The following is a 12,088-nucleotide window of genomic DNA, read 5'->3' on the forward strand; positions in this document are numbered from 1 at the left end:
TCGTAATCGTAAATTTAACGTAAAATATAAATATAATGTGAGGAGAATCGACAACTTCCAAAATCTAGGTATACTTTGAAATGCTTGATTTATTTTACATTATATTCTTGATGCTTGATTTTCTTTACATTACACAGTATAAGCGATGAAATTGGATCAATATTTCATTTAATACCTCACGACTATTGAAATATAATTGTACATGTGATTTGTCATGTATATTTCATTGTACCCATATTTCCCACCAGAGGAGAGAGGCTCCCACCTGTAATTCTGTTTGTGTATGTCTGTTGTTTATCATTTAGAAATATTTAAAAAAACAATATTGACACAAATATCAGTGGAGCCGCAACAAAAAATAGTGTTATATTTTTCTTCAATCATCAACTTAATTATAGCGCCATTGCTCCAGGGTACAAATGCAATTATCTAGTGCTAACAACAAAAAAAAAAAGAACGACACCGTACTATAAAGTACGTGTTGTATTTAGGGAAAAGTTTAATCGATCGCCGGTAAAATTCGGAGACCAATCACCAAAAGCAATTGGTCACGGCCTGGCCAGTCTATTCGTTCAGAAATTAGTTAACGGCATCTCTGGCACTATTGATAAGAAAATGGTTCAAAGTAGGCGCCGCTTTGGTGTACATAGAATTTTGCTTTTAGAAAGCATAGTGTTGCTGTTAAAAATATCTCTATCTAGAGATAAGAGTGAAAATTAAAGTTTGGTGTCAAATGGCGAGGCACGATGTGAATCGTGTGTTCGGATGGCCGAAAAAAAAATAGTTATTATTGTAAACTTATTGTCATTTCAGTTGATCTAGTTTTGGTTACAGTTACTTTTGTTATATGTAGGTTATATGTATAAATAGAGTATACTTATAGAATATGAAAATATTCGCTTGTTACGATAATATTAGATGATCGCATCGTCCTTCCGATTTTCTTTTGTTAAGGAATGATCTTTGAAATCAATCATTTAACTTATTAGTACTTATAATTTAGCAAACTGAATTTGATTAGTGAATTTCATCCACAAGGTATTATTAGAGGTTTTCTTTTAAAATTTAGCACTTATATTATGTAAATACGATTAATAGATACTTAACAGACAAAATTGTTATAACTGTTTATAAATATTCTTGTCCTGCTTAAGTCAAATTTAAATTAGCTTCATGCTGTATCCCGCACACAACAGCGTAGGCAGAGGGAACCTATTGTTAAAACACTCTGTAAGACACTTTCCACCGAATTCTCAAGGCATTGCGTGTTGGGTGATGGAGCTCAACACCGCGCTTAGCATCGACACCAGAGCGTAGAAATGGAAATTTCAATTCATTCCCTCGGGTAGGAATCGAACCCACAACCAGTCGCGTATACAGTCACACTTTGTGCCCCTACGCCACGATTGGCCTCGTCTCCTGCTTACTATGCTCAATTAATAATAAACTATAATAAATTTAAAAAATAACGTAGACATTTATATTAGCAAAGCCCACGTCAACATGGTGGCCATCAAGAAACTAACATAAACGAAATCGATTGGCTGTTAAATTTGTAATTAAATTCGCACAAATCTCTTCGCATACAGCATCTGACGTAATGGTAGGGTCGTTTTGACCTTTAACTTTTTATGAGCTTTTGGAATTATGCTAAACATTCGACCTACAGACGTTCTAAGAACCAGGTAGGTATTCGACTCGCTAACATTTAATCTTTTAAGATTTAAAGTTACGCATACTTAGAATTTCTTTGCAGATTTTGGAGTTATTGTAGTAAATGTTTATAAATTATATAGATGTAATGCTATTTTTAGTTGTTGTCAATTCAATTGAAGAGCAAATTAGACTTATAAGTAAGAAGTAATAGTTCAAAAGTAAGTACTTGGTAAAAGTTTTTATATTTGGTGTGATTCTTGTGTTCTGGAGAATTATGAAAAATTGTTTCTAATAATATATTTTAAAAATTTTTAGTCTCCTAGTTTATAATAAGGAGCACGTAGAGTTTAAGTATCGTAAAATTTTATTAACACGGTATAGACAAAGACATTATATCATGTACAATATTAAATATTTTTAAATTCCCCAGACAGCAATCCGATGAATGAATATTAAAAAAAATATATATTTTTTTTAATTTTCTTAAACATCAATTAGCCATTGTTATAAAAATATATTTTTTTAGAGAAAAACGACGAACTATTCGAATAGCGTACACGTCGTACCTATAAATCTTTACCTATCCAATATTTAAGACACGTGTAAAACTAAAGAAAAAATAACATAAAAAAAAGAAGTAAAAATATCAATTAATTCATCAAATAATATAACTAATAATTGTTCTAAGAACGAACAAGAAGTAACGTTACAAAACTGATGTTAAAATAACGTTCTGTCGAAAATCACATACCTACCTACCATACATATAATATATACCTACCATATAGCTATCTTCACACGCGATACCAACATTTAGACAGATGGACGTAGAGTAATTGTAAATAAGTAGTCTCAAATTATAGGTCCCTCCTATGTAATTGATTTTTATTGTACGTCTCGTTAAGTGGCAGAGAAGAGAGCAAAGAAATATTTAACGCTCTTGCATTGCCTTTGAAATTGCTTTATATTATGTTATGGCTTCATTTGAAAGTATTTTTTTAAGTTTAAGTATTTTTTTAGCCTTTCGCCTTTCCGCATCAGTCCTCTAGTCTCATGTCGCTATCTTCAGGACCTATAAGATATAGTATGCCTATGCCCACTTATAGGCTTAAAAAAATAACTACGAATCCTAAAAGAAAAAAAATTCGAATTCTAATATAAATATTTATTCAAATTTCTGGTCTTAACGATTTATAACAATAATAACTAAAACAAGTAGAATACATCACTGAAGTTGATTTTTTTTAGCTCAATCTTTCCGTTGCCCGAATGAGGAAAGAAAATGTCATATCACTCTGTTTTCCGCTTTCTATCTATTTAATAAGAATGAATGTTAAGTAACACTAAAAGTCCCTTGTTTAGCAAATTCTAGCAATAGGCTTTATCATGCACCACATAAATCATGATTTCTTTTATTGCTCTTTCGAATGAGGGTAGTTTGGATTCGATTATTCAATATGCCTCTAAAGTGAATAAAGTGGAGAATAGACTGGCTATGACACATCTATCTGTACTTTTATTTTAAAGTTATTTATCGGTAGGTATATCTTGTAAGTTTTTACAATGAGAAATATGTAAAATAATATTTACAAAAATCTAGACCAGACCAAGCTAACATTTATGATCCTTATAAAATATTATTAGATACGTAAAATATACACAAATAAAATTCTAAGTCTAGGTAGGTAACCTATGTTAAAAATCATAAAAGATGACTGATAAAAATTAAGATTTATGAATCTATAACAAAAAAAGAAACAAATTACAAAAGTAACATGTTTTACACAAAAACAATTGAATGTGATCTACATTCATTATAACATGTTGGCGTAGGAGTTCAACGGCACAGCCTTCTCTAGGTTAAATTATTTTCGCATTAGTGCATAAAAAACCCCGACTGCGTTACGAAGCAGTTTAATAGAAACATTAACTTACGTTTATGTACGTAGGTTTTTAAATATAGAATCGTATACTACTTGTTTGTTGAGAGCGCTTAGTTTTTATGAGGTTTTATTAATTTTGTGTTGAGTATAGTTCGTAATTTTGAGTTAATTTGGTTTGGTTAGTTTAATAACCGTTGAATTACAAGGTTTTTAGCGTCGTAGGTAGAAAAACTTAATAATAAAAAATCCAATGGTGTCCAGTTTCAATGGTGGGGTGATTTTGAATTCGGATTATACTTTGTCAGTTCGTTTCAAACAAAAATAATTGATATATTTTCTATTTTTGCATTGTACCAAAGGCAAATTCTGGAACGGCGCACTTAATATTTTTTGGGTGAATATAGAACAGAGTGTCTCCACTCTACCTGCACTACACTAGGTATTTCAGAAATGGTGTGAACTTAAAAAAAATTGAATACATAATTCTCAATACGATATTTTATTTACACGTGCATTTGTTTGATGTTCATATGATTATTTCTGTTTTTCCCCCCCGCTTATGTGTGAAAGTTTTCTCTAGAGTGCAATAATTATAAAAAATATAAAAAATAAATGATTCTAATTTGTATAATAATTGTTTAGGCAACTTTTATCTTCATAAAAATAAGATATGAAAATCAGACATTAATTAATTATTAAATGACTATAAATTTGTCAATCCCTAATAAACCAAACGTATACGACATCCATAATCAACTCATCATTTTAAAAATCGAATTGTAACCTGTTTAAAAACTGTTTTCAACATCTCAATTCACAATAAAACTACCAGAAAAAAGAAAAACTCAAAATCGATACTGAAAAATCGATTGCACGACGCATCCACGCACCATAATTACGATCCACGACGCGACCTTGCCGCTTGCCGTGAAAAACCAAAAAAACCTGACCTACATACACGTTGTGTTAAAATAACAGAAATAATAAGACAAAATAATAATAAAAAGGCGGTACGGAATCGAAAATAAAAATAATAATCACAAGATTACGGTTACGCGGCGTAGCGGGCAACTTTTTCATTCACGCTCCGGTAGGATAGTCTTTTTAACCATGGTACGTGCCTCGGTCGTTCGTTTTCTTCGCGATCCTCCTTTTTTAATCATTTCTCGAATATGGAACGTTGTTTTTATCGTTTTCCCGGCTCGGGTCCCATTCATGGGTTTGCCTGTTGGACAATTACGTCCTCGCGTCGGCCATATTTTAAATTACGCAAGCGAGTTATGTTTTGATGACCCGCACTCGTAAATTTGCGGTTGCTAGTTGAAGTTTTTCTTTTTCGGTGTTTGTACGACCGTTTGGCGGGGCTGTTGACGTCTTTTAGTTCTAATATGTCTATGACCAGATTGGTATTTAGCGGTTTTTGTGATTTGGACGTTTTGGCTGTCAATTTTCATGTATGCCTAGTTTTTTTTATTATCTAGTGCATTTTCCATAGCGTACAGAATAGAATCGAATCGTCTTTACGAATCGCTTCGTTTAGCTAAATTGTTTTGAATATAAAAAAATCCCCCAAATAAAGAGTTTACCCCAAACCATTGCGAAGTTCTCAATCTTAATATGATTTTCATATATTATCTGTGCATACAAAAACTTTTTAATAAGTAACATTTAAATGAAGAAATACTTACTTATACAACAATTTACAAACAAAAACAATCACTGACATTTTCCATCACGTACCTAATATTTTTTATCATCTATTCTAAATAGCGGTATACTTTTTGGTGATAATTCCTTATTAAATCCAATTTAATTCCTTCCTGGTTTCGCCTCAACGCGTCGGCTAGAAAGTCTAGGCAATAACGCTTTTTACTCCGCTTTTTACTGTCGCAACTGTCTTTTTGTATCGAGTGCTTTAACACTTGTCGCGTGGCGGCTTGTTATAGTGGAAATTATTTAAAATGGCACATTTCTTGGACGTTATAGATATTTTCTATGATAAATAATTATGAATTGTGAGTTTCTAATGCGGGTGAAGATCAAAGTAGTCATTACCAAAGAAAAAAGTAACTGTAAAAAAAAGAGCTCAGAAAAATATCAAAATGTTTTTTGCGAGTAGGTAACATTACTACAATAATAGTGACTCTAAATAATTTATTATTATAAAAAAAAAAAACACTTTCAACATAAACTACAATAACAGCAAAATTTAAGAAAATATAATAAATTAAATTTTCAATAAGCTCATACATTATATAATATAATTATACTATTCTAACTCCATTAACAGCTAGGATATACGCTAATGCTGGACACAGTTCGTTCTCAGTCCGATTCTATACTCTTGTATGAGAAATATTATTAAATGTGAAATTGGACTAGAATATCATCTTTACGTTGTACGGTTAGGGTCTAAGGAGTTTAGTGGAAACACTAGTTAGTAACAGATAAAATTTCTCTTTGTCATATTTGTAATCCTATTTATAACCTAAACAACCTAAATAAATTATAAAAAATTTAAAAGCATCTAATGTAAAGGTATTTTGATTGAATGTATTAGTTTTAGATTTATATACATGCATTGTCTTGCTAACCAAAAACACTATTACTTTTTGCTGGACACTAAAAATAGAAACAAATACTTTTTTGTGGTGTCCAATACATAGATATATAAAATAAATCAATATACTCACTACAAAATTAATTAATACTATAGTACTAAAAACGGATTATTCAGGACTTCCTTTGCACGATCACGCCCAATTTAAAACTTAATGATATAATTGGAATTAAATGCGTTTAACTTTTGTATTATAATGGTTGACGTTTAATTGTTCTGACAAGCTCGGCTGTGGTGGACGAGGTGTCACGTTTTCAATTATCTTTATCGCAAAGAATATAAAAATTATATCGTATATAAAAAGTAATCTTAGGAGGATAAGATTTAAATTTAATCTTTTACTATATTTTTTCGGGCAGCTGGAATACAGCGAGACATTACGTGTTAAGTGGCGCCAAATCTTGTTAGCAGAGAACAATTTTTTCCTCGAATGGGAATCGAACCCACAACTGTCGCTTACTATCAGACGCTATGACACTGCGTCACGGTGACCTCATTATAATTTAGATTTTAGAAACTTATAAATTACAATATTCAATTAAATTATACTGAGAGTTCGCCTTAACCATTGTCTGGATATAGGATAAGTAGATGTATTGCCTCTTTTATGTATATATAAGACATATAAATAAAAATATTATATGTATATGTAAAAGAAACACCATTTTATCACAATTAACAAGTAAATAGAGCAAGTAGATGCATGAAAATATAATATAAAGGCAATTAAACTTGTATTACGAGGCAGCTATTGTTGTTCGTATGAATAAACTAATTTAGACACGCCCGTCTGTTGAGCTACTGAACTGATTTATATTTTTTATCTGTATTTTTAAATTGTCTATGGTATAATTGTAAAGAGGTTTCTTATAATTAAAATTAGTGTCTAGACGGAAAATACGATAAAAAATAAAGTTTATTATATTACAAATTGTAAATTGTGTATAAATATTAAATGTAATATTTTCGATGTAATTTTGTAATATATTATATATTTATTTTATCATTTACGTTCAATATTTTTTAATTGGCTGAATATAAATATGTCTTATCACACTGTCGTGGAAAATTATTTAAGTGAAATATATTATCTGTGTCCAAATGGGCGCCTAAATTAAAGTTGTGTTATTGATATGTATAAAAGAATGCAGAATAGTCATTCTATTTTTGTTGAATATCTGGTCCAGAGGGAACTCTGGAATGGAAAGGTAATTCTTGTTAGAAACTGAATCTTCCTCTTACTGGAAAAAACGCGTTGAAATCGTTTATATTAGGAAAAACATTTGATAAGAGGTATGCGCTGTGCGTATAAGCGGTTATCAAAATAAAGTTTTTTTTATTTAATCATATATTATAGTTCTGTACCAACAAATAAATATAATTTTGAAAAACAATTGTAGCTAACAATTTATTTCGAAAAGGTCATAAAAATATTTTTACTACAGCTGTGACGAAATTAGTTAACTTGTTAAAATCGAAAACATTACATTTCTATCTTAATAGAGATTGGTTTTTCATTATTTATTATAATCTGCATCTTTGCTCGTACTAAAATGGTAATTCATCATTGTCTGTATATGGAAGATATATGACAAAATATATTAGTTGGGGCATTTATTAATGTAATAAAAGCCTAAATAATGTTTTTTTTAAGTTTATGTCAGTTTGTCTGGTTTCGTTTATTCCTGCTAATCCCAGAAACGGCTGAACCAATTTAAATGCTTTTTGCACTATTGTATTTTGGCAAACTTCCCTTAACATTTAGTGATTGTTTTCTATATATTTAGAATTGTGTGGGATAATATTGCTACAAAATTATTCAGTTTATTATTGTTGAATATTGTCTTCAAAATGTTAATGTCATTAGAACACGAATGTTATGCAATGAGAAAATAAGTAATTGAGCAGTACACGCAGGCGTAGCCGCGAACGGTATCTATACAATATACATTTATTAATTAAAAACGTTAACATTCATTTTAAGTAATCAAACGTCAAATAACATTTTTAATCACTAACCGCTTTAAGTACAATAAGGCCAAATTCCATACAGGCTAATGAACAAATTAAAAAATCATAAAAACCTTTTTTCAGTGACCAACATATATTATAATATAATATACAATTTACGTTAGAGGCCATTATAGTCGCCACTGGCAACGCATTTAGTCATCGTTCCGAGTAAAAAAGTAAAAATAGCTGACCAGACTCTCATCTCGCTTTCAAGGCCAAGATCTGACTTTAGAACGAAACAGATATACTAATCCGCTAAAGAAAGAGAAGGACATAAAATATAGTGTCTTCGTCCTTTGAAAAGGGAAAGTGGTACTCCAAATATAGGTAAGAGTGAGATGAAAAAATGTCCAAAGGGTTGAGAGATAGATGTATTAATTTGTATGAGTGTGAAAGAGATAGCAGAAACCGGTTAATTTTGAAGGGCCCAGTGCAGTGCGCCCGCGTTATTTATGATTATGTATTGATTTCAACTGAGTTATGATCGGGATAACAAAGAAAAAATGTTATCCTCCCTAAGGAGGAGGTTCAGGTTACGTAGTATCGGAATCTGCTTAAATGGCTTCCTCTTACTAGATAGGTTACAGGGTAGAAATCGATACACCCAACTTGGTATGGCTAATCGATAATTATTTTTGCAGTATAAAAAAATCGTCTTCACGCTGTATCCCACAAACAGCAAGATACTATTTATTAAGATATATATTGTTAAGATACTCCGTTCCCCACGTTACCGTTTATGCAGTATTTTTTCGTTTTAAATTTAAATGCTTTAGGAATCATATATGTATGTATTTTGGATAATGCACCAACGCTCTACAATATAAATAATATAATGAATATAGAATTCTTGGCATATTCTAGGTATAAAAAATCTATTCTGGTAAAAAGTTCTAAAGCTTATCATATTTCTCATTAGTTAATATAATACTAGAAAGAAAGCGTATACGTAATTTTTCAGGCGGCGGATTGGCCGAACTCAACGCTGCTCTTTGCCTCGATTTGGTAATCGAACTGAACAAGTTCTATAATAATTATTTCCATTTTCAATATTAATATCTCTCGTTTTCTCTCTTTTCTCATTGAAATTACAAATTTTCACATATATGATTAATTTAAATAAGATATATTACGTTGAATTATTTAAAATGTTTTAAAATAAATTAAAGCTGTTTAATTATGCAGGATGTTGTATTCAATTATCGAAACAAGTCTTAAAATTTTAATCGTTGGTACTTAAATGGTGCTTGTCGTTTCCTGCATCTGTAAGAGACAGGTGTGAAAAAGATACAGTTAAATGGAATTTTATCAAAATCTGTTAAAATTAAGTTTTACTTTATTTTTCAGTACGCAATAGTACTCAAAATCTTGTTTACAATATAAAAAAATATTATTTTTGTTACTATGCTGGAATAAGCGTGAAGCTGAAAAAAAAGTAGAGATATCTCAATTTTTTTTGCTATTTAGGATTAGATGAGATATCCTAGAGAAACTTTATTTACTCTGTTTTTCATTTTCTAATTATTATTGAATATTTCACTTTATTTGTTCAATATTGTTAAATATAATGTATACACATTTCCAATAAAATTAGAACCTACAGTACAGTCTAATAAGAATACAAATTATATATAGATATACTTCGTTAGCTATTATACATTTATCAAATATATTAAAGAAGCGTCTATTATTAAAAAATATCCAATTATATTTCTTACATACTATATTAATAATTAACCCTACTATAGGTGCTGCATAATTTCAAAATACCACAAAATTACGTGTAATATGCAAAATTAGTTAAAAAAAACCTGTACACATGATTACACAACGTAAGAAGCTGCAGTTTACAGAACTACGGCGGCTGATTCGCGGGATCGGGTCAACCCGGCTCAAGGTCAGGGATGGAGCAGAAAGCTGTGGAGGCGGTTCGCTAATGTTTTATTATATCCTTAGTATTTATAATATTTTTTTAGTTTCACTCTGCATTTATAATATTTTTTACTATCACAAGGTAGAGTTGGTTGGTGGTTGGAGTTGCTAATGATAAAACTCTGTCCCCCACTTTCCACCAATTTTTCGAGACACTTAAGAAAGTCAACACGTAAGAGGGTAAGAGAGACATAGAGTTCAACGTCAATCTTTTTAATATTGGTAATAAAAATGTTATCTCTGTTCAACATAATATTTAAATAACTATTATGTTATATCACTAACACAAATGTGGCCACCAAAAGCAATTATTTACAAACAAACTAATTTCAAAACAAACAATTTCTGTACATATTTCCGACGTAACAATTTTAAAGTGAAAAAATTGAATTTAATCACATTCATAATAACAGACTCTACACCACAAGCTAAGCATACTCCACATCAGAGTTCAGGCACTTAAGTCCAAATAGAAACACTCATTTATCATTTACCAAAAGATAAAATCTACAAACCGTTCATTTATAATTGATACGTTAAAATAATCAAAAGAATATAAAAAATTAAAGAAATCTCATTAATTAAAATTTCCCAATTCAAAAGTCGAAAGTGGACATAAGTCAAATCTGTACACGTTATATCAACCCTCTAATTAAAGGGATGATACACTAGCACGTAAAGTAATGAGACCTGCAATTAGAGGCGGTAACTTGTTAAAACTTGCTAGCTAAGGGTGGTTTCACAACAAAAGACTATTTTTAGTATTTATTCTTCACTAGTTCAAAGGAAAAATGGAAATTTTATAAGATTTTTTTTATTACCGTCTGTCTGTTTGTTACCCTACGTGTCAGTCAAAATCATCATTTTTCTGAAAGTATTTGTAGTTAGTGGGTGCAGAAATAAGATTTCTCTGTCATATTTTTCTACCAAAATGTCATCAAAATTCATATATAAATATTTGCATTCACCTAGAATGATAAAATTTGGCAAGAATGACCGAAGCATAGCTGATAATTCAATTTTCTATAGAACCTTTGAACATGAGCCAAATTCAATTCTTTCGATCGATTCGATTTTTAATGGTATGATGATGATATTTTTATTATTAAATAGATATAGCGCATGCAAAATAAACTATTTGACTTATTTACAATGTAATGTAACATCAGTGAAAATAATTTTAGTAATAAAAAACTTTCAATATTTTAGCAAAGATGTGTTTCGAAAGTTGTTAAGCATTAGTATAAAACTCAGTTGTTGGATTGATTCCAATGAAAAATTGGAAAACATAGCTATTGTCGATAGAAGAATGCTATTAGTAGCAGTTAATTAAATAAGAGTATATTACTTTCTTCTTTTTCCTTTAATATCTTAATATCTTTAATATTGACGATTCCGGGAAATAGCTACTGGAAAATCATTCTTAAATTCTTAATCCTAAGTCCTCAGGATTTTTATGTGACTGGAGGACACCTCCAGTATCATCCACACTTGGTTTGCAAAGGTCAACCTCTTTTTCTATTCACTCTCGCTTCATAATTTGTTTTTCCATTCATCATATTTTTTTTATTCTCCCATTCCCAATGAAGTCTCCACTCTCTCTGTTCGCAAGTCAACATTTACCAATAAGTATTTGCGTCCACACGCACACATCCACATATATGTGTGTTTGTGTGTCGTACACTGCACAAGAATGCAACGCGTTGTTGACACAGCCAACTTCGATATTCCTTTATTTATTACTATAAAAACCCTTTGACTTTACAGTTATCTATTTTCAACTCTAATTTGAACTTCAAAAAGCGTATTTTCCTTTGAAAATATTAAATCTTACAATCTTTTGACACTAGCATTAATATTTTTGGAGTAATTCAATTCTGGACGTTATTACAACAAATTAAGATTGATATTCGTTCACAAAATCTCATGTTCTTAAGATGAAACGAGTGTTATAGTGTTAGGTATATTTAAATAAGGATTTATG

This window comes from Heliconius melpomene, chromosome 7 (assembly GCF_056956725.1).
Source record: "Heliconius melpomene rosina isolate 202511_hmr_F chromosome 7, ASM5695672v1, whole genome shotgun sequence".
NCBI lineage: Eukaryota > Metazoa > Arthropoda > Insecta > Lepidoptera > Nymphalidae > Heliconius > Heliconius melpomene.